The sequence below is a fragment of the Onthophagus taurus genome, chromosome 10 (genome assembly GCF_036711975.1).
Source record: "Onthophagus taurus isolate NC chromosome 10, IU_Otau_3.0, whole genome shotgun sequence".
NCBI classification, from domain to species: domain Eukaryota; kingdom Metazoa; phylum Arthropoda; class Insecta; order Coleoptera; family Scarabaeidae; genus Onthophagus; species Onthophagus taurus.
In genome coordinates, this window is record NC_091975.1 from 7,891,083 (window position 1) to 7,910,844 (window position 19,762).

Sequence of the window (19,762 nt, forward strand, 5' to 3'; positions counted from 1 at the left end):
TTTTGAGCAGGGTATATAAATATACAGGGTGAGTCAGAAAGAATGGGAAATTCGAATACCGAAGACACTAGACACCAAAATATGACGACTTAACCGTTGAAAGTTAAATTTTTATTTCGAAATTTCTTGATAATTTAGAACGTTTTTGTACTATTAACATAAAATTTGGTAGTTAGATGTTTTCGAGCAAGAGAAATACGAATTTGATATTTGTTTTGTGATTACTCGTAGAGGGCGCTAGATACACACTGTACGTTTGAGATATCAAGTCATGACTATTTTGTCAGTTGAGGTATGGTGAATTAGCACCAGAAATCTGAAGGAGTTTTCAATTCTGCACAAAAAAGGTACTCTTGCTTACATTGCCTAAGTCTACTGGTTTAGAAGTTATCTGCTTTTAATTATTTCAAAGTAATTTTAAGGTTAACATTTAAAATCAATAACACACAGTAATATATATAAGCGGAAAAATAACCCAAGCTTGCTTATTTTAAAAAATAAACATTTTAGAAGAAAAAATACATTTAAACATTTAAAAGTAAATAATTCGAAAACCGATAGACTTAGACAATTTCAATAAGAGTACCTTTTTTATGTAAAATTGAATGCTCTTTGTGATTTGTAGCTCTTATTGGTCGTAGCTGTTGAGCCAAAAAACTTATGATTTGATTTATCAAACGAGCAGCGTGTATCTAGTGCCCTCTACGTATTTCTCATGCTCGAAAACGTAAAACTACCAAATTTTATGTTAATAGTACAAAAACCTTCAAAATTAACCCAACCCAACCCTATGCATCGAAAACCACTGACATTTGTATAAGAGATGTTACATTAAATCATCATATTTTGGTGTCTAGTATCTCCGGTATTCGGATTTCCCATTCTTTCTGACTCACCCTGTATAATAAATATACAGGGTGATTTATAACATACGGAGCAGACTAAAAGAGTAGGTACTGAAAGAGATTTTCTTAATAATGTTTTGTTAAAAACTTAATAGTTATATAGATATCGCATGTTAATTTTTTAAATAATTTAACGTCCATTTTTGAGAACCGCTGATATTCAGTAAAGAATAATTAAAATACTTGTCCGTTGCTAAGTAACCAAATCAACTGGATTGGCAGCAATAAAAACATGGTATCAGCGGTTCTCAATAAACAAACACCACTGTTTGAGCGTTTTAACAAATTTTTAAATAGCCGTAACTGCTATGTTATAAAAATTTTATTATTTTTATTAATTATGCATTGTTTAAGTAACCCCGAAATATTCGCAGTTTGAATTTAAGCGTAGTGTAATACCGTATATGGTAAGAAATGCTCGGCCATTACTTCAACTTTAACGTTCTATATCTTTGTGATTATTAAGTTGTGGTCAAAATTTTATTAGAAAAATATCTTCAATTTGGCTCCTAGTACCTACCCTTTTAGTCTGCTTCGTATGTTATAAATCACCCTGTATGTATAGTATTCATTTGTTGATTTATTATTTTTCTTGTTAGGTCTGTATTTTGCTGTATTTTTAAGAAGATATGATTTTGCAAAATTAATATCCGTGTAGAAAAAAAATTTTTTTTCTTTAAACGTAAAACACATCTAGTACAATTTGAATCAGCAATCAGTTTGGAACAATGTAGAACAACTCTAGAACAATCTAGAACAACTCTAGAACAATCTAGAACAATGAAAAATTTAAAAATCAAAAAATGGGGGCCAAACTTCCTGCACTCAATTTAGAACAAAAATTTTTTCTTTTATATAAATAATTTTTTCGCCCCTCTAAACTTATTACTTATGCACATCGCGTCTCTACGTCATTTTTATGTTCTCTAGGGCTACCGAACGTGGAGTGTGGACCCCCGCAGCACTGCGCACGAGAAGGGAGGGGAAAAGGTAATTTTCTTGGGCGTCTGTAATCTTCTTTAATTTCGTACATGGCCGATACGAGTTCCCCCTCGTCTCTTCCTCATCCCTTTCCACCTCGAGCCGGATGGGTAGGGCCCCCGTTCAATTACTTGGGCCGAATTTACAACATCACCACCGAATCTTATGAATAATAAAGAAGCGGAGTGCATGCGGTCCCCATTAGGTATTCGGGTACCGATTAGGTTCTTGTAAATTTTTCTCCTTTTTGTGATACCAAAAATGAAAGGATCAAAATGGAGGATAACACTAAATTGTTGATTTAAAAATTAAAAATCTAATTATGCCACATAACCAAACGGTATTTCGAAGGGAATTCCCAAGGGTGTCGTTTAAAAAAATTAAAACATCAAAAAGAAGCCATTATTCACCACAAAACGTTCATTTCATACCACCCTCAAATACAACCCTAACTTTGTGGGAGGTGGTTTCAACCCCACCCGATCCTCTGATCGATTCTGTCCAGTATTTACCTTTGATATACACAAACTGCGGATAATACCTAATGCACTCACCCAACGCGGCGTATTGTCCTGCTTAATTAGCGTATAATTAACCTCCCGGTGTACACGAGGGCTGATTAACTGCCGACCTCGGGGGACTTACCTGAAACAAGTGAGATAGAGAGAGACGAAAAACGAATGAAAAAAATTAGTTTTACTCGTCCCTTTAAGCGAAATAGGTTGATACCTAAAATAGTGGTTGTAGCATAAATTGTAATCCACGTGGCGTTATCTACATAGTTTACTGTTCCTAGATAAAAAGCTTTGTTGTTTCGCCCCCAAAATTACGTCACAGCTATAGGTATCAAAGAGACAAAAGAGGCGAGCTGCCGAGCGAGACACAAGTGGTGTGTATCGAAAACGACCGTATAGAAAGAGAGAGAAACGATGAGAAAGCGAGTGAGAGATGGAGATCGTACCTGATATGCACCTGTGTGTTGTGGCGCATAGCTTCTGCACTACACCGTGATGATAAACTATGGCAAATCCGTGACGTACTGCTAAATATTCGCGTGAATTTACAATGGCACACCCGGGCACACACACGTTATACGTTCATGCAATCTGTCCTGAGGGTTAATTGAGGTATAGTGGCGAAATTACCGGTCAAATACGAAATATGAGAAGGGAAGGTTTAGTGTTATTGGGCGAAGTCAAAAACACAACTGGCAAAAAAAACGATAATGGTCAAGAAAGGTTATAAAAAAAAGAACGGAACAAAGAGGCAGTTTTTTTAGAAAGTTTTAGGGTTTAGAAAGTTGGGTTCATAAATTTACCTTTAAAAAACGTTTGAGCTACCTATTTTGCTAAAAAAATATAAATGGGTCAAACCGCAAAGAAAAATAGAAAAGAAAGTTCGAGGTTGCCAAAAAATTGTATTACCTGGATTTCCAAAAAGATATATATACTTATTATATTGATACTAGTAAATCTATTACTTAGTACTCCACCAATCACAAGAATTAGTATCTCTTTTAGGTGTTGGACACTGCAGATAATAATCAAGTTCAACCCCAATAGCAACCTCATTATAAGATCTTCACTTGTAATTCATCATCATTAATCACTTTCGATGATTAATTAAATGCAAAAAGCCGTTTTGAAAAATCACTTTTAGTTCTTGAAAAAACAATATTTGAAGTTTTGATTAAATGCAATTTTAATCGATAATTTTCAAAATTCGCTATTAAATTAATTTCTTGAAGGATTTTTGTGGAAATATCACCAATTATTAATTAAAGTGTCCTCTTTTTAATGCAAAAAGCCGTTTTGAAAAATCACTTTTAGTTCTTGAGAAATAAATTTTTGAAATGATCGAGAATTTTGCAATTTAAGTTTTAAAAATTCGTATAAAATCCATTTCTTGGAATATGAGGTTGAAAATTTCCCAAAGTGTTAATAAAAGTGTCTTCTTTCCAATGAACCAACCCGTTTTGAAAAATAACTTTTAGTTTTTGAGAAATAAATTTTTGAAATGATTTTTCGAATTTTGCAATTTTCGCCGATTAAGTTTTAAAAATTCGTATAAAATCCATTTCTTGGAATATGAGGTTGAAAATTTCCCAAAGTGTTAATAAAAGTGTCTTCTTTCCAATGAACTAACCCGTTTTGAAAAATAACTTTTAGTTTTTGAAAAAACAATATTTGAAGTTTTGATTAAATGCAATTTTAATCGATAATTTTCAAAATTCGCTATTGAATTAATTTCTTAAAGGATTTTTGTGGAAATATCACCAATTATTAATTAAAGTATCCTCTTTTTAATGCAAACAGCCGTTTTGAAAAATCACTTTTAGTTCTTGAGAAATAAATTTTTGAAATGATCGAGAATCTTGCAATTTCGCCGATTAAGTTTTAAAAATTCGTATAAAATCCATTTCTTGGAATATGAGGTTGAAATTTTCCCAAAGTGTTAATAAAAGTGTCCTCTTTCCAATGAACCAACCCGTTTTGAAAAAAAACTTTTAGTTTTTGAAAAAACAATATTTGAAGTTTTGATTAAATGCAATTTTAATCGATAATTTTCAAAATTCGCTATTAAATTAATTTCTTGAAGGATTTTTGTGGAAATATCACCAATTATTAATTAAAGTGTCCTCTTTTTAATGCAAAAAGCCGTTTTGAAAAATCACTTTTAGTTCTTGAGAAATAAATTTTTGAAATGATCGAGAATTTTGCAATTTAAGTTTTAAAAATTCGTATAAAATCCATTTCTTGGAATATGAGGTTGAAAATTTCCCAAAGTGTTAATAAAAGTGTCCTCTTTCCAATGAACCAACCTATTTTGAAAAATAACTTTTAGTTTTTGAAAAAACAATATTTGAAGTTTTGATTAAATGCAATTTTAATCGATAATTTTCAAAATTCGCCATTAAATTAATTTCTTGAAGGATATTTGTGGAAATATCACCAATTATTAATTAAAGTGTCCTCTTTTTAATGCAAAAAGCCGTTTTGAAAAATCACTTTTAGTTCTTGAGAAATAAATTTTTGAAATGATCGAGAATTTTGCAATTTCGTCGATTAAGTTTTAAAAATTCGTATAAAATCCATTTCTTGGAATATGAGGTTGAAAATTCCCCAAAGTGTTAATAAAAGTGTCTTCTTTCCAATGAACCAACCCGTTTTGAAAAATAACTTTTAGTTTTTGAAAAAACAACATTTGAAGTTTTGATTAAATGCAATTTTAATCGATAATTTTCAAAATTCGCTATTAAATTAATTTCTTGAAGGATTTTTGTGGAAATATCACCAATTATTAATTAAAGTATCCCCTTTTTAATGCAAAAAGCCGTTTTGAAAAATCACTTTTAGTTCTTGAGAAATAAATTTTTGAAATGATCGAGAATTTTGCAATTTAAGTTTTAAAAATTCGTATAAAATCCATTTCTTGGAATATGAGGTTGAAAATTTCCCAAAGTGTTAATAAAAGTGTCCTCTTTCCAATGAACCAACCCATTTTGAAAAATAACTTTTAGTTTTTGAAAAAACAATATTTGAAGTTTTGATTAAATGCAATTTTAATCGATAATTTTCAAAATTCGCTATAAAATTAATTTCTTGAAGGATTTTTGTGGAAATATCACCAATTATTAATTAAAGTGTCCTCTTTTTAATGCAAAAAGCCGTTTTGAAAAATCACTTTTAGTTCTTGAGAAATAAATTTTTGAAGTGATCGAGAATTTTGCAATTTCGCCGATTAAGTTTTAAAAATTCGTATAAAATCCATTTCTTGGAATATGAGTTTGAAAATTTCTCAAAGTGTTAATAAAAGTGTCCTCTTTCCAATGAACCAACCCGTTTTGAAAAATAATTTTTAGTTTTTGAAAAAACAATATTTGAAGTTTTGATTAAATGCAATTTTAATCGATAATTTTCAAAATTCGCTATTAAATTAATTTCTTGAAGGATTTTTGTGGAAATATCACCAATTATTAATTAAAGTGTCCCCTTTTTAATGCAAAAAGCCGTTTTGAAAAATCACTTTTAGTTTTTGAGAAAACAATATTTGAAGCTTTGATAAAATTTTTGATATTGCAATTTTTGCTATAAAATTAATTTCTTGAATCGTTGTGAAAATCACCAATTATTAATTAAAGTAGCTCATTTGTATCTTGGATCTAAATAAGTTGACATATTTTATCAGCTTTCTTATTAATTTAATTTTTATTCAAATATCGCAATAATGTGGCAATGTATAAAAATGGAAGCAAATGTATGGATATGAGTAGCAATAAAGAAGCCTTGGATCTTAGAGACTTAAACAACATTGTGAGTCAATTGAGAGTACCATCAATTAGTAAGCCACATCGAGAACATCTTATATATAATTTTAGCTCAACCGGTTTCGGCTCAAACGGTCATCATCAATACATCATTTAATAAGATTTAGAAATATTTATAGAATTTTTAAAAAGTTTTTATAACTTAGTATTCGACACAAGTTCGTCCTTTAAGAATCTGATTTTCCTGTTGAGAATGCCAACAATAGTGATTAGAATTGTCGTCACACGTGAAAGCAAAGTTATTCTCAGTTTACGCACAGCTTAACGTTGATTTATTGGATGTCTACGAGATCTTTTTTTCTCTTTTTCACGCTCGCTCGGTTTTTAAAATTTAAACCATACTTAAGTACGCTGGCTTGACGAATTTATGAGAAAATTTAAAATGATGCGTTATTAATCATTCACCGTTTTCCCGGGTTTTTACTTTTTTCTTAAAAAGTAGAACGCTGGTAGCCATCAAAGAGGAATTAGGATTGGACTGGAGATTTATAACTCTCTGGGAGTAGCAAGGAAGTTCGTGTGCAACACCTGGACTCCGGACTTGGTTCAACCCCACCCATCTTCAGGGGATTGTGGACGACCAAACTTCCGTACAAAAATGAAAATAATAAAAAAAGACACAAATCGTTCCGCGTTCGGCCATCTTGTCGTACTACACACATCGGAGGTAATCTCAACGACAAAAAAAGAGAAAAATTACACCCAATTACAGCCTATGAAGCGAATACCGGCGACGCATAGCTCAACTGTTTTTTTGAAGAGACGATATTCTCGGAAACGGAATTCGCTTCGTCCTCTTTCCATCCCGTGAATTATGAGTTAATTACGAGCGAGGATGTTTCGCCTTTTTTCCGTTCTTTTCTTTTACCGCTCCATCTCTCTCTTGAAACTTGCGCCAACGCGTTCCGCCCCGCGCCACCGCCCCACTTACTCTTCTGACCGCGGCGCCGTGAGTAACTGCCCCCTTTAATAATGTCTACAACCCCTACGCTTTTCTTCTTCGAGAGAACGAAACCGGGGGTCGAAACAATGTCACCCCCTTTCCAACCATACGCGCCCTGTAATATACCCCCCTGAAAACCGGGCGACTACTTTCACGTTAGGAATTTCGGAGAGAAATTTACTAACGTTCTTGGAGGCGAGAAACAACGACGACGTCAAGGACAAAAAGGGGTTATAGAATTCCCCTTTTGAAACAACGACCTAAAGGATCATAAAAAAAGTACTCAGTCAGGGGTTGTAGATTCCTTTTTTCTTGAGAGAAACAAAAGTTGAAAGTTTTTTTAGGTTTGAGTGATTTAGGGGATTTTAGAAAGTTTAGAAATCGGTGTCAAAATTACTTAAGAGTATTCCAAGATAAAGATCTAAAGATGTATCAGCAAAAAAAATCACTGGGAAATGTTGCCATAAAAAAGTTATATATAGCCATTCTAATGGCGTGTTTGAGTTTGATAAATTCTAACTGCACAAAATTCATTTCCATACATAACATCTATTTGCAGAAGTTTTTTTCTTTACATCTATGCAAATTTAGTCATAATAATTTTTTTAGTTTATTCATCTCTGCATTTATGACAAATTAGGTTTATATACCGGGTGTTTCATTTAAAATGACATATGCTTATATCTCAAAAACAAAAACTCAAATTGAAAAAAGTTTCAAGTAAACATTTGTACACATGAACAGAATATTTTTCAGGGTTGCCTAAAGGCCCATCTTACGTCATTTTTATTTTTTCAAATGGCACATATACTTTTTCTTTCAGTTTTAAACAACTTGATTATTTTTTGCAAATTGAAAATTGATTACAAATTTTTTTTTAATGTTTATAAATCGAGCAAATCCTGTTCTAAACCTTGTTTGGATGTGCGCTACCTTGAACGTGGGTTAAAAATTTCAAGCGAAAAAATCATTGTGATCAAAGCAAAAATGGAACACTTCTCTACTCCAAAGAAAATTCAGATGGTGTTAGCTTACGGTGAAAGTCGTGAAAATTTCGCTGAGGCCCATCGCATTTATGTTCGAAAATTTCCTGGAGAAAGAGCGCCTTGTCCTAAAACTTTATATCGAATAGTTACAACATTTCTGGAATTTACTACATTCCATGGAGGAAAAAAAACGAACACGTGCAAGATCAGTTACGAATGATCAGAATCAAATAGCTGTTTTAGCAGCTGTAGATGTTAATCCTCATGTAAATTGCCGCCAGTTGTCAAAAGATTCAGGCATTTCGTTGAAACTTAATAAGTTTCATCCGTATCATGTCTCTCTACACCAACAATTACATGGCGATGATTTCGAAAATCGTGTGCAATTTTCTACTTGGGCTATGGAAAAATTAAGATTGAATGAAAATTTTTTCTTCAATGTACTATTTTCCAACGAATCCTCTTTCACCAATCACGGCCAAGTAAATCGTCATAACATGCACTACTGCTCACATGAAAATCTTCGTTGGCCAAGACAAGTTGATCATCAAAAATCTTGGTCACTAATAATTGGACCAGTAAAGTATCAGGATTTTTTGTTGAACGATTTAACAACTCTGGAACGAAGACTTGCGCTATGGCCATCTCATTATGCTCTAACCGAAAGAGAAGTTTTAGACGAAATGTTTCCTAAAAAATGGATAAGACGTAATGGACCGGTGAATTGGCCAGCTAGATCACCTGATTTCTTTCTTTGGGGTTACCTCAAAGAGAAAGTTTACAACCAGGTTCCAGCAACACCAAACGATATGGAAAACCGTATCAGAGCAGCTTGCGAATCAATACCTGAACAAATGCTTGGTAATGAGCAGAGAACGTTTTCAATGAGAATTCAGAAATGTTTAGAAGTGCATGGTCATCATTTTGAGCATTTAATCGATGTATAAAGGTAACTTTATAAATTTTAATCAATGTTCTAAGGTGATTAAGCAAAAAATACTTAGTTTGTCAAGTTGTTCAAGACGTTGAAAGAAAAAAAGTATATTAAAAGCATATATAGTATAGTTTACTTGAAACTTTTTTCGATTCGAGTTTTGGTTTTCGAGATATAAGCAAATATGTCATTTTAAATGAAACACCCTGTATGTTAAAATTGAAAAAATCATATCTCAAAAACTGATTGAGATCAACTCAATCTCTAAGTAGTAATGCTATGATAGATGAGTAGCTACAAATCTTGCAAGAGGTATAAGAATGATATTGTTTATTTCTATTTATCTGCCAAAACTGCAAATGTGTCAAAACATGTCGAAAAGTAATTTTAGTAATATTAGTTATACAGAGTAATTCAAATTCGACCCCCACCATTGGGATCTCAAAAACCATAAGAGATACAGAAATGGCTAAATGGGGGCAAAGTTGCGTATCTTAGAGTCCATCATTTTTCAACTAAGTTGTTGGATCTATCTCTTTTAGTTTTTAAAATATGGCCGAAAAACAAAAAAATTACTTTTTCGTTTTTTACCTATAACTTCTTTATTTTCCGTTTTTTCGTGAATCTGAAAAAACATTCTTAAGGCAACTTTTTATGAAAAATGTCATGACAACTAGAAATTTTTTCCGGTGTTTCGTTTTCGTAAAACTATCATCAGGTTATCAAATTATATATTCATAAAACAGTAGAAATATTGCCAAACTTGATATATTTGCCTAAATTTTTTAATTTATGGATATATTACACCACTTTCAAAATAAACGGTCCATATGTCAAAATTGAAAAAATCATATCTCAAAAACTGAATCTCTAAGTACGTAGTACTAAATGCTATGGATAATAACGTATGCAATCCTTAGTTACTCAATTTGAGGTTGTTGTTGATAAAAGTATTGGATGTAAATTGGTTGGGTTTTGATCTTAGATGAGTAGCTACAAATCTTGCAAGAGGCAACTTGATAGGAATGATATTGTTTATTTCTGTTTTTTGCCAAAACTGCAAATGTGTCAAAACATGTCAAAAAGTAATTTTAGTAATATTAGTTATACAGGGTAATTCAAATTCGACCCCCATCATTGGGATCTTAGAAACCATAAGAGATACAGAAATGGCTAAATGGGGGCAAAGTTGCGTATCTTAGAGTCCATCATTTTTCAACTAAGTTGTTGGATCTATCCCTTTTAGTTTTTAAAATATGGCCGAAAACAAAAAAATTACTTTTTCGTTTTTTGCCTATAACTTCTTTATTTTTCGTTTTTTCGTGAATCTGAAAAAACAATCTTAAGGCAACTTTTTATGAAAAATGTCATGACACAACTAGAAATTTTCTCCGACGTTTCGTTTTCGTAAAACTATCATCAGGTTATCAAATTATATATTCATAAAACAGTAGAAATATTGCCAAACTTGATATAATTTGCATAAATTTTTTAATTTACAGATATATTACACCACTTTCAAAATAAACGGTCCATATGTCAAAATTGAAAAAATCATATCTCAAAAACTGAATCTCTAAGTACGTAGTACTAAATGCTATGGATAATAACGTATGCAATCCTTAGTTACTCAATTTGAGGTTGTTGTTGATAAAAGTATTGGATGTAAATTGGTTGGGTTTTGATCTTAGATGAGTAGCTACAAATCTTGCAAGAGGCAACTTGATAGGAATGATATTGTTTATTTCTATTTTTCTGCCAAAACTGCAAATGTGTCAAAACATGTCAAAAAGTAATTTTAGTAATATTAGTTATACAGGGTAATTCAAATTCGACCCCCACCATTGGGATCTCAAAAACCATAAGAGATACAGAAATGGCTAAATGGGGGCAAAGTTGCGTATCTTAGAGTCCATCATTTTTCAACTAAGTTGTTGGATCTATCCCTTTTAGTTTTTAAAATATGGCCGAAAAACAAAAAAATTACTTTTTCGTTTTTTGCCTATAACTTCTTTATTTTTCGTTTTTTCGTGAATCTGAAAAAACAATCTTAAGGCAACTTTTTATGAAAAATGTCATGACACAACTAGAAATTTTCTCCGACGTTTCGTTTTCGTAAAACTATCATCAGGTTATCAAATTATATATTCATAAAACAGTAGAAATATTGCCAAACTTGATATAATTTGCCTAAATTTTTTAATTTACAGATATATTACACCACTTTCAAAATAAACGGTCCATATGTCAAAAGTGAAAAAATCATATCTCAAAAACTGAATCTCTAAGTACGTAGTATTAAATGCTATGCTATATTTAAGGTTGTTGTTGATAAAAGTATTGGATGTAAATTGGTTGGGTTGGGTTTGGTTGGGTTTTGATCTTAGATGAGTAGCTTGTTTATTTCTATTTTTTTGCCAAAACTGCAAATGTGTCAAAACATGTCAAAAAGTAATTTTAGCAATATTAGTTATACAGGGTAGTTAATAATTTAGTAAAAAATTTTTTTTGAAACATTGTTGGGAATGATTTTGATCCTCATCGTATGTCGTGTTATAAGTTACAGGCGCAATAATGGGCCGGTCTCGACGGGGAACTTTTACTACCGCGGCACACAACGTGTAAACGTATATCTGGACGTTTCCGTGCGGTTCGGCCGAGGCGAGAATTGGTGTTATCTGTTTCCTGAGCAGACATGCACGACGACGTTTCCATGGGAGCGTTTTCAGGCTCTCGATAGTTATTTAGGAGGCTGACAGAAAAGCAACCAGATTAAGAGAAAAAAAGGAAACATCCCATATGATCCTCATTCAAAGTTTCTGTATGATTTTATTTTTTGAGATCTATTGTTGAGAGTGGGTTCTTTTTGCCAAAGTACAATTCTCTCGAGATTAAATTGTAACGGGTATATTATGCGAGCCACAGCTCCGGTTCAAACAAACCTCACCGCCGAACATAAACAAACGGTTACTAAATCTCGCTATGCCGCGCGCTTTGTATGCGTCGACGCGCTCTCTTCTGGGAGTCGAAGAATCGTTCCATTTCGCTTGCTCCGATGTTAAAATTGAACGTGCCAGAAAAAGAGGAAGACACCTCTTGCACAAAGGAGGCGTGTGTGTGCGTTGAGTTTTTAGTCGGACCGCGCGCGACGCCTTATAACTTATAAGTAATGGTTAATTTGAATACAGAAACAAAAGCGCGCGCTGCTCGTAAATTAAGCCGGACCCTATCGCGTTACGACAATTATTGGGGTATAAATTCGCGTTGGCACGTTGTTAATCACACGGGCGAACCCCGCGAGCGAACGAATTTCCTTCTGAATGGAAGAACTTGTAGAGTTTATTTAGAATCTCTTACGAAACTACAATAAGCACTAATTTTTCACAACCAAATTAAATAGAAATGTCTAAGAACTTAGAACACTCCTAAATTATCAATACAAATGAAAAAGTTTGAAACAAAAAGCTAACGTAAAAACAGTTGAAAATCAAAACGTCAAAAATGACATATTTATTGTTTTCAAAGATAACTAGATTGAGTTTGGACGCGTTTCAAAGGATTTTTCATTGGGATTATAAATGTGCTATTATTTATTATATATATATATATATATATATATAATTTTTTCAAATAGATGAGCTTTAAAGTTTCATGATTTTCCATTCATTTGAAGTAGAAAAATAGCAGTAGCCATACGTAACCATGGCAACCTAAGACAATGATTAATTTTTGATATCTGAAACAGTTGGTTGCCATGGCTACGCATAGTTACTGCTATTTTGCTATCTCAATTGAATGGAAAATCATGAAACTCTAAAAATTTTCTTATGTAACCAATATTAATATTGACTGTACTAGATTCAGAAATATTTGCTATTTCGTAATAGAAATGCGCTATTGCTATTTGAAAAAAATATCGATGACGTCATTACTCGTTTAAAAATAAATTTAAAACCTAACAATTGCAAAAAATTTTAATCTTTAGACCAGTTTCAGCTTAAACTGTTCTTAATTGTTTTAACGAATTTATTCGTTACTTTTGGGAAACCCTGTATATATTTCTTTGGTCATTTTCAAAATTCGTAATAAATCGTTATGAAATTATAATCATTTTTATATAAAATAATAAGATTTTCAATGAACAAGGTTCAAATCCGTTTTTGAAAATTCAAAAAAAAAATAATGTTTTTTAGGATAAACAATTTTGTCCTGTACTTTAAAAAAAATCGTAAAAAATTGATTTCTTCAGATATAGCTCTGCAACTCTCAGAGATTATACAAAAAATTACCAGCTTTCTAATAAAAGAGACCGTTTTTGAAAATACCTATTAGTTTTTAAGAAAACATTTTTGAAAGAGATTAATGTTTTTTAGGATAAACAATTTTGACCTGAACTTTAAAAAAATCGTAAAAAATTGATTTCTTAAGATATAGCTCTGCAACTCTCAGAGATTATACAAAAAATTACCAGCTTTCTAATAAAAGAGACCGTTTTTGAAAATACCTATTAGTTTTTAAGAAAACATTTTTTAAAGAGATTAATGTTTTTTAGAATAAGCAATTTAGTCCTGTACTTTAAAAAAATCGTAAAAAATTGATTTCTTAAGATATAGCTCTGTAACTCTCAGAGATTATATAAAAAATTGCCAGCTTTCTAATAAAAGAGACCGTTTTTGAAAATACTTATTAGTTTTTAAGAAAAATATTTTTAAAGACATTCGAGATTTTTAGGATAAACAATTTTATTAAAAAATCGTAAAAAATTGATTTCTTAAGATATAGCTTTGCAATATTCAGTGATTATACAATAAAGTCTCAACTTTCTAATAGAAGAATCCGTTTTTGAAAATACCGATCAGTTTTCAAGAAAAAGGTATTGAATAGATTAATGTGTTTTAGGATCAACAATTTAGACCTGTACTTTAAAAAATCGTAAAAAATTGATGTCTTGAGATATAGCTCTGCAACCGTTTTTAATAATTCCTATTCGTTTTTAAGAAAAAAAATTTTAAAAGGAAAAATGTTTTTTTAGAGTAAATATTTTCCCCTATACTTAAAAAAATGGTAACAAATCGATTTTTTAAGATATAGTTTTGCAATTCTCAGAGATTATACTAAAAAGTCTCGACTTTCTAACAAAAGAAATTGTTTTTGAAAATACCTATTAGTTTTTAAGATAAACATTTTTAAAAAGATTAATGTTTTTTAAGATAAACAATTTAGTCCTGTACTTTAAAAAATCGTAAAAAATCGATTTCTTAAGATATAGTTTTGCAACTCTTAGAGATTATACTAAAAAGTCTCTACTTTCTAATAAAAAAAAACGTTTTTGAAAATTCTTTTTATTTTTTTAGAAACCAAATGTTAAAGAGAATAATGATGCTCCACCATTTTTGGGGTAAACAATTTTACCCTGTACTTTAAAAAATCGTAAAAAATTGATGTCTTGAGATATAGCTCTGCAACTTTTAGCGATTATACAAAAAAGTACCAGCTTTCCAATAAAAGAAACCGTTTTTAAAAATTCCTATTAGTTTTTAAGAAAAACATTTTTTAAATGGAATAACGTTTTTCTAGAGATTTATACTTAAAAAAATCGTAACAAATCGATTTCTTAAGATATAGTTTTGCAATTCTCAGAGATTATACTAAAAAGTCTCGACCTTCCAACAAAAGAAACTGTTTTTGAAAACTCCTTTTAGTTTTTTAGAACAAAAATATTAATAAGACTAATGATGTTCCACCATTTTTAGGGTTGTATTTAAAAAAATCGTAAAAAATAGATTTCTTAAGATATAGCTCTGAAACTCTCAGAGGTTGTATAAAAAAAGTGCTAGCTTTTTATTAAAACAAACCGTTTTTGAAAATACCTATTAGTTTTTAAGATAAACATTTTTAAAAAGATTAATGTTTTTTTAAGATAAACAATTTAGTCGTGTACTTTAAAAAATCGTAAAAAATCGATTTCTTAACATATAATTTTGCAACTCTTAGAGATTACACTAAAAAGTCTCAACTTTCTAATAAAAAAAACCGTTTTTGAAAATTCCTTTTATTTTTTTAGAAACCAAATGTTAAAGAGAATAATGATGCTCCACCATTTTTGGGGTAAACAATTTTACCCTGTACTTTAAAAAATCGTAAAAAATTGATGTCTTGAGATATAGCTCTGCAACTTTTAGCGATTATACAAAAAAATACCAACTTTCCAATAAAAGAAACCGTTTTTAAAAATTCCTATTAGTTTTTAAGAAAAACATTTTTTAAATGGAATAATGTTTTTCTAGAGATTTATATTTAAAAAAATCGTAACAAATCGATTTCTTAAGATATAGTTTTGCAATTCTCAGAGATTATACTAAAAAGTCTCGACTTTCCAACAAAAGAAACTGTTTTTGAAAACTCCTTTTAGTTTTTTAGAACAAAAATATTAATAAGACTAATGATGTTCCACCATTTTTAGGGTTGTATTTCAAAAAATCGTAAAAAATAGATTTCTTAAGATATAGCTCTGAAACTCTCAAAGGTTGTATAAAAAAGTGCTAGCTTTTTATTAAAACAAACCGTTTTTGAAAATACCTATTAGTTTTTAAGATAAACATTTTTAAAAAGATTAATGTTTTTTAAGATAAACAATTTAGTCGTGTACTTTAAAAAATCGTAAAAAATCGATTTCTTAACATATAGTTTTGCAACTCTTAGAGATTACACTAAAAAGTCTCAACTTTCTAATAAAAAAAACCGTTTTTGAAAATTCCTTTTTTTTTTTTAGAAACCAAATGTTAAAGAGAATAATGATGCTCCACCATTTATGGCGTAAACAATTTTACCCTGTACTTTAAAAAATCGTAAAAATTTGATGTCTTGAGATATAGCTCTGCAACTTTTAGCGATTATACAAAAAAGTACCAGCTTTCCAATAAAAGAAACCGTTTTTAAAAATTCCTATTAGTTTTTAAGAAAAAAATTTTTAAAAGGAATAATGTTTTTCTGGACTAAATATTTTCCCCTATAGTTAAAAAAATGGTAACAAATCGATTTTTTAAGATATAGTTTTGCAATTCTCAGAGATTATACTAAAAAGTCTCGACTTTCCAACAAAAGAAACTGTTTTTGAAAACTCCTTTTAGTTTTTTAGAACAAAAATATTAATAAGACTAATGATGTTCCACCATTTTTAGGGTTGTATTTAAAAAAATCGTAAAAAATAGATTTCTTAAGATATAGCTCTGAAACTCTCAAAGGTTGTATAAAAAAGTGCTAGCTTTTTATTAAAACAAACCGTTTTTGAAAATACCTATTAGTTTTTAAGATAAACATTTTTAAAAAGATTAATGTTTTTTAAGATAAACAATTTAGTCGTGTACTTTAAAAAATCGTAAAAAATCGATTTCTTAACATATAGTTTTGCAACTCTTAGAGATTACACTAAAAAGTCTCAACTTTCTAATAAAAAAAACCGTTTTTGAAAATTCCTTTTATTTTTTTAGAAACCAAATGTTAAAGAGAATAATGATGCTCCACCATTTTTGGGGTAAACAATTTTACCCTGTACTTTAAAAAATCGTAAAAAATTGATTTCTTGAGATATAGCTCTGCAACTTTTAGCGATTATACAAAAAAGTACCAGCTTTCCAATAAAAGAAACCGTTTTTAAAAATTCCTATTAGTTTTTAAGAAAAAAATTTTTTAAATGGAATAATGTTTTTCTAGAGATTTATACTTAAAAAAATCGTAACAAATCGATTTCTTAAGATATAGTTTTGCAATTCTCAGAGATTATACTAAAAAGCCTCGACTTTCCAACAAAAGAAACTGTTTTTGAAAACTCCTTTTAGTTTTTTAGAACAAAAATATTAATAAGACTAATGATGTTCCACCATTTTTAGGGTTGTATTTAAAAAAATCGTAAAAAATAGATTTCTTAAGATATAGCTCTGAAACTCTCAGAGGTTGTATAAAAAAAGTGCTAGCTTTTTATTAAAACAAACCGTTTTTGAAAATACCTATTAGTTTTTAAGATAAACATTTTTAAAACGATTAATGTTTTTTAAGATAAACAATTTAGTCGTGTACTTTAAAAAATCGTAAAAAATCGATTTCTTAACATATAATTTTGCAACTCTTAGAGATTACACTAAAAAGTCTCAACTTTCTAATAAAAAAAACCGTTTTTGAAAATTCCTTTTATTTTTTTAGAAACCAAATGTTAAAGAGAATAATGATGCTCCACCATTTTTGGGGTAAACAATTTTACCCTGTACTTTAAAAAATCGTAAAAAATTGATGTCTTGAGATATAGCTCTGCAACTTTTAGCGATTATACAAAAAAGTACCAGCTTTCCAATAAAAGAACCCGTTTTTAAAAATTCCTATTAGTTTTTAAGAAAAAAATTTTTTAAATGGACTAATGTTTTTCTATAGATTTATACTTAAAAAAATCGTAACAAATCGATTTCTTAAGATATAGTTTTGCAATTCTCAGAGATTATACTAAAAAGTCTCGACTTTCCAATAAAAGAAACTCCTTTTAGTTTTTTAGAATAAAAATCTTAATAGGACTAATGATGTTCCACCATTTTTAGGGTAAACAATACACTGTAATTTAAAAAATCGTAAAAAATAGATTTCTTAAGATATAGCTCTGAAACTCTCAGAGGTTGTATAAAAAAGTGCTAGCTTTTTATTAAAACAAACCGTTTTTGAAAATACCTATTAGTTTTTAAGATAAACATTTTTAAAAAGATTAATGTTTTTTAAGATAAACAATTTAGTCCTGTACTTTAAAAAATCGTAAAAAATTGATGTCTTGAGATATAGCTCTGCAACTTTTAGCGATTATACAAAAAAGTACCAGCTTTCCAATAAAAGAAGCCGTTTTTAATAATTCCTATTCGTTTTTAAGAAAAAAATTTTTAAAAGGAATAATGTTTTTCTAGAGTAAACATTTTGCTTTATACTTAAAAAAATCGTAACAAATCGATTTCTTAAGATATAGTTTTGCAATTCTCAGAGATTATACTAAAAAGTCTCGACTTTCCAATAAAAGAAACTCCTTTTAGTTTTTTAGAATAAAAATCTTAATAGGACTAATGATGTTCCACCATTTTTATGGTAAATAATACATTGTAATTAAAAAAATCGTAGAAATTAGATTTTTTGAGATATAGCTCTGAAACTCTCAGAGGTTGTATAAAAAAGTGCTAGCTTTTTATTAAAACAAACCGTTTTTGGAAATACCTATTAGTTTTTAAGATAAACATTTTTAAAAAGATTAATGTTTTTTAAAGTAAACAATTTAGTCCTGTACTTAAAAAATTTGTAAAAAATCGATTTTTTAAGATATAGTTTTGCAACTCTTAAAGATTACAATAAAAAGTCTTAATTTTCCAATAAAAAAAATCGTTTTTGAAAATATCTTATAGTTTTTGAGATACCACGTTTTAAAGTCACTCAATTTCTTATCACTGTTTTGAGGTTCAAATTAATTTCTTAAGATATTTGTTTGCAATTGCCAAAAATTACACAAAAAAAGTGTCGTCTTTCTAATTAGAGAAACCGTTCTTAAAAATTCTTCTTAGTTATAATACGATTTTGAATTGAGAATAAAAATACCGTTATATTGAGTTTTATAGTTGTTATAGTTATAGTTGACTTGATTATAACGGTAAATATAACGTTTTAATGATTATGATTAATTAATAGTTAGAAAAAATTATTAGTTTCCCCTGAAGATGATCTCTACAAATCGAAATCGGTGAGATAAAGAAAATTACACGTTGTTTTAAGATAAAATTTCTACGATGATGTTTTGTTTAAAGATAATAACATTAGCGACAATAACTTCTTAATAAAACTGCAGTACCGGGCGGCGGCGTGCATTTACCTCTTCGTTTCGTTGAGTCTCCCGTTCTCTGCAGAGGGCATGCGGCAGGCTTCGAGCCCCCATATTTACATATATACATATACATGGGGGGACGAGTCAGTCGTGGCGGTCGGGCATTCTTGTTTCTGGTGACAGGTGAGCTCGGCGTTTGATTTAGATCGCAACCGTACGTCCGCAGTTGTCACTGCCATTCGACGGTATGATATCTCCATATCTTCTATACCACTCCACATACAATCTGTTTCAACTATGATATAAATATAGAAAAGAAGTGAGAAAATGAGAAAAATGTTTGATATTAAGAGAGGGGATTATTAAGTTGAAATCGATTTTCCTCCGAGGGGAATTTTATAAATTGGAGGGCCATTAACGAGGAGAACAGCAAAAAGAAGCATTAACGTGGGCTGTCGCAACGAAGAAAACGGAGGTCTTCAAACGACGTCGTATTTACAACATTTGTCCGGATCGTAAACACTCCACGTCGGACCCTGTTAGAATTGGAGAAGATTAATTGGGTTCGGCGATTTGTCCACTCCTTATTCTACAAGAAAATATACGACTACTTCCCACAATTTAATAAAATATAAAAAATGTAGTTTTGAGTACCAACAATTTGGAGTATTGAACTTGTGACTCCTCGTTAGTTTTCGAATCGGCTATTATCTCCATGGGTCTCTTCGGCACTGTGGCGGCGTCTTTTTTCTTCTCCTGCATGTCACCCACCGGTTGGAATAACACGGGAGCTCGGGACCGGACCCCAGTATTCCGTCGATTCCATCTCATTAGCAAGGAAATGCCGG

General features: G+C 30.4%; 1 protein-coding gene and 1 long non-coding RNA gene across 14 annotated transcripts in view; one reads left to right on the plus strand and one right to left on the minus strand.

Annotated features, from left to right (window-relative positions):
• Positions 1-19,762, plus strand: part of LOC111419107 (uncharacterized) — a 228,790-nt gene that overhangs the window by 112,288 nt on the left and 96,740 nt on the right. The window lies entirely within an intron of this gene.
• LOC111419106 (homeotic protein ultrabithorax-like) overlaps positions 1-19,762 on the minus strand; it is a 526,223-nt gene that overhangs the window by 68,469 nt on the left and 437,992 nt on the right. The gene's annotated exons all lie outside the window — the stretch shown is intronic.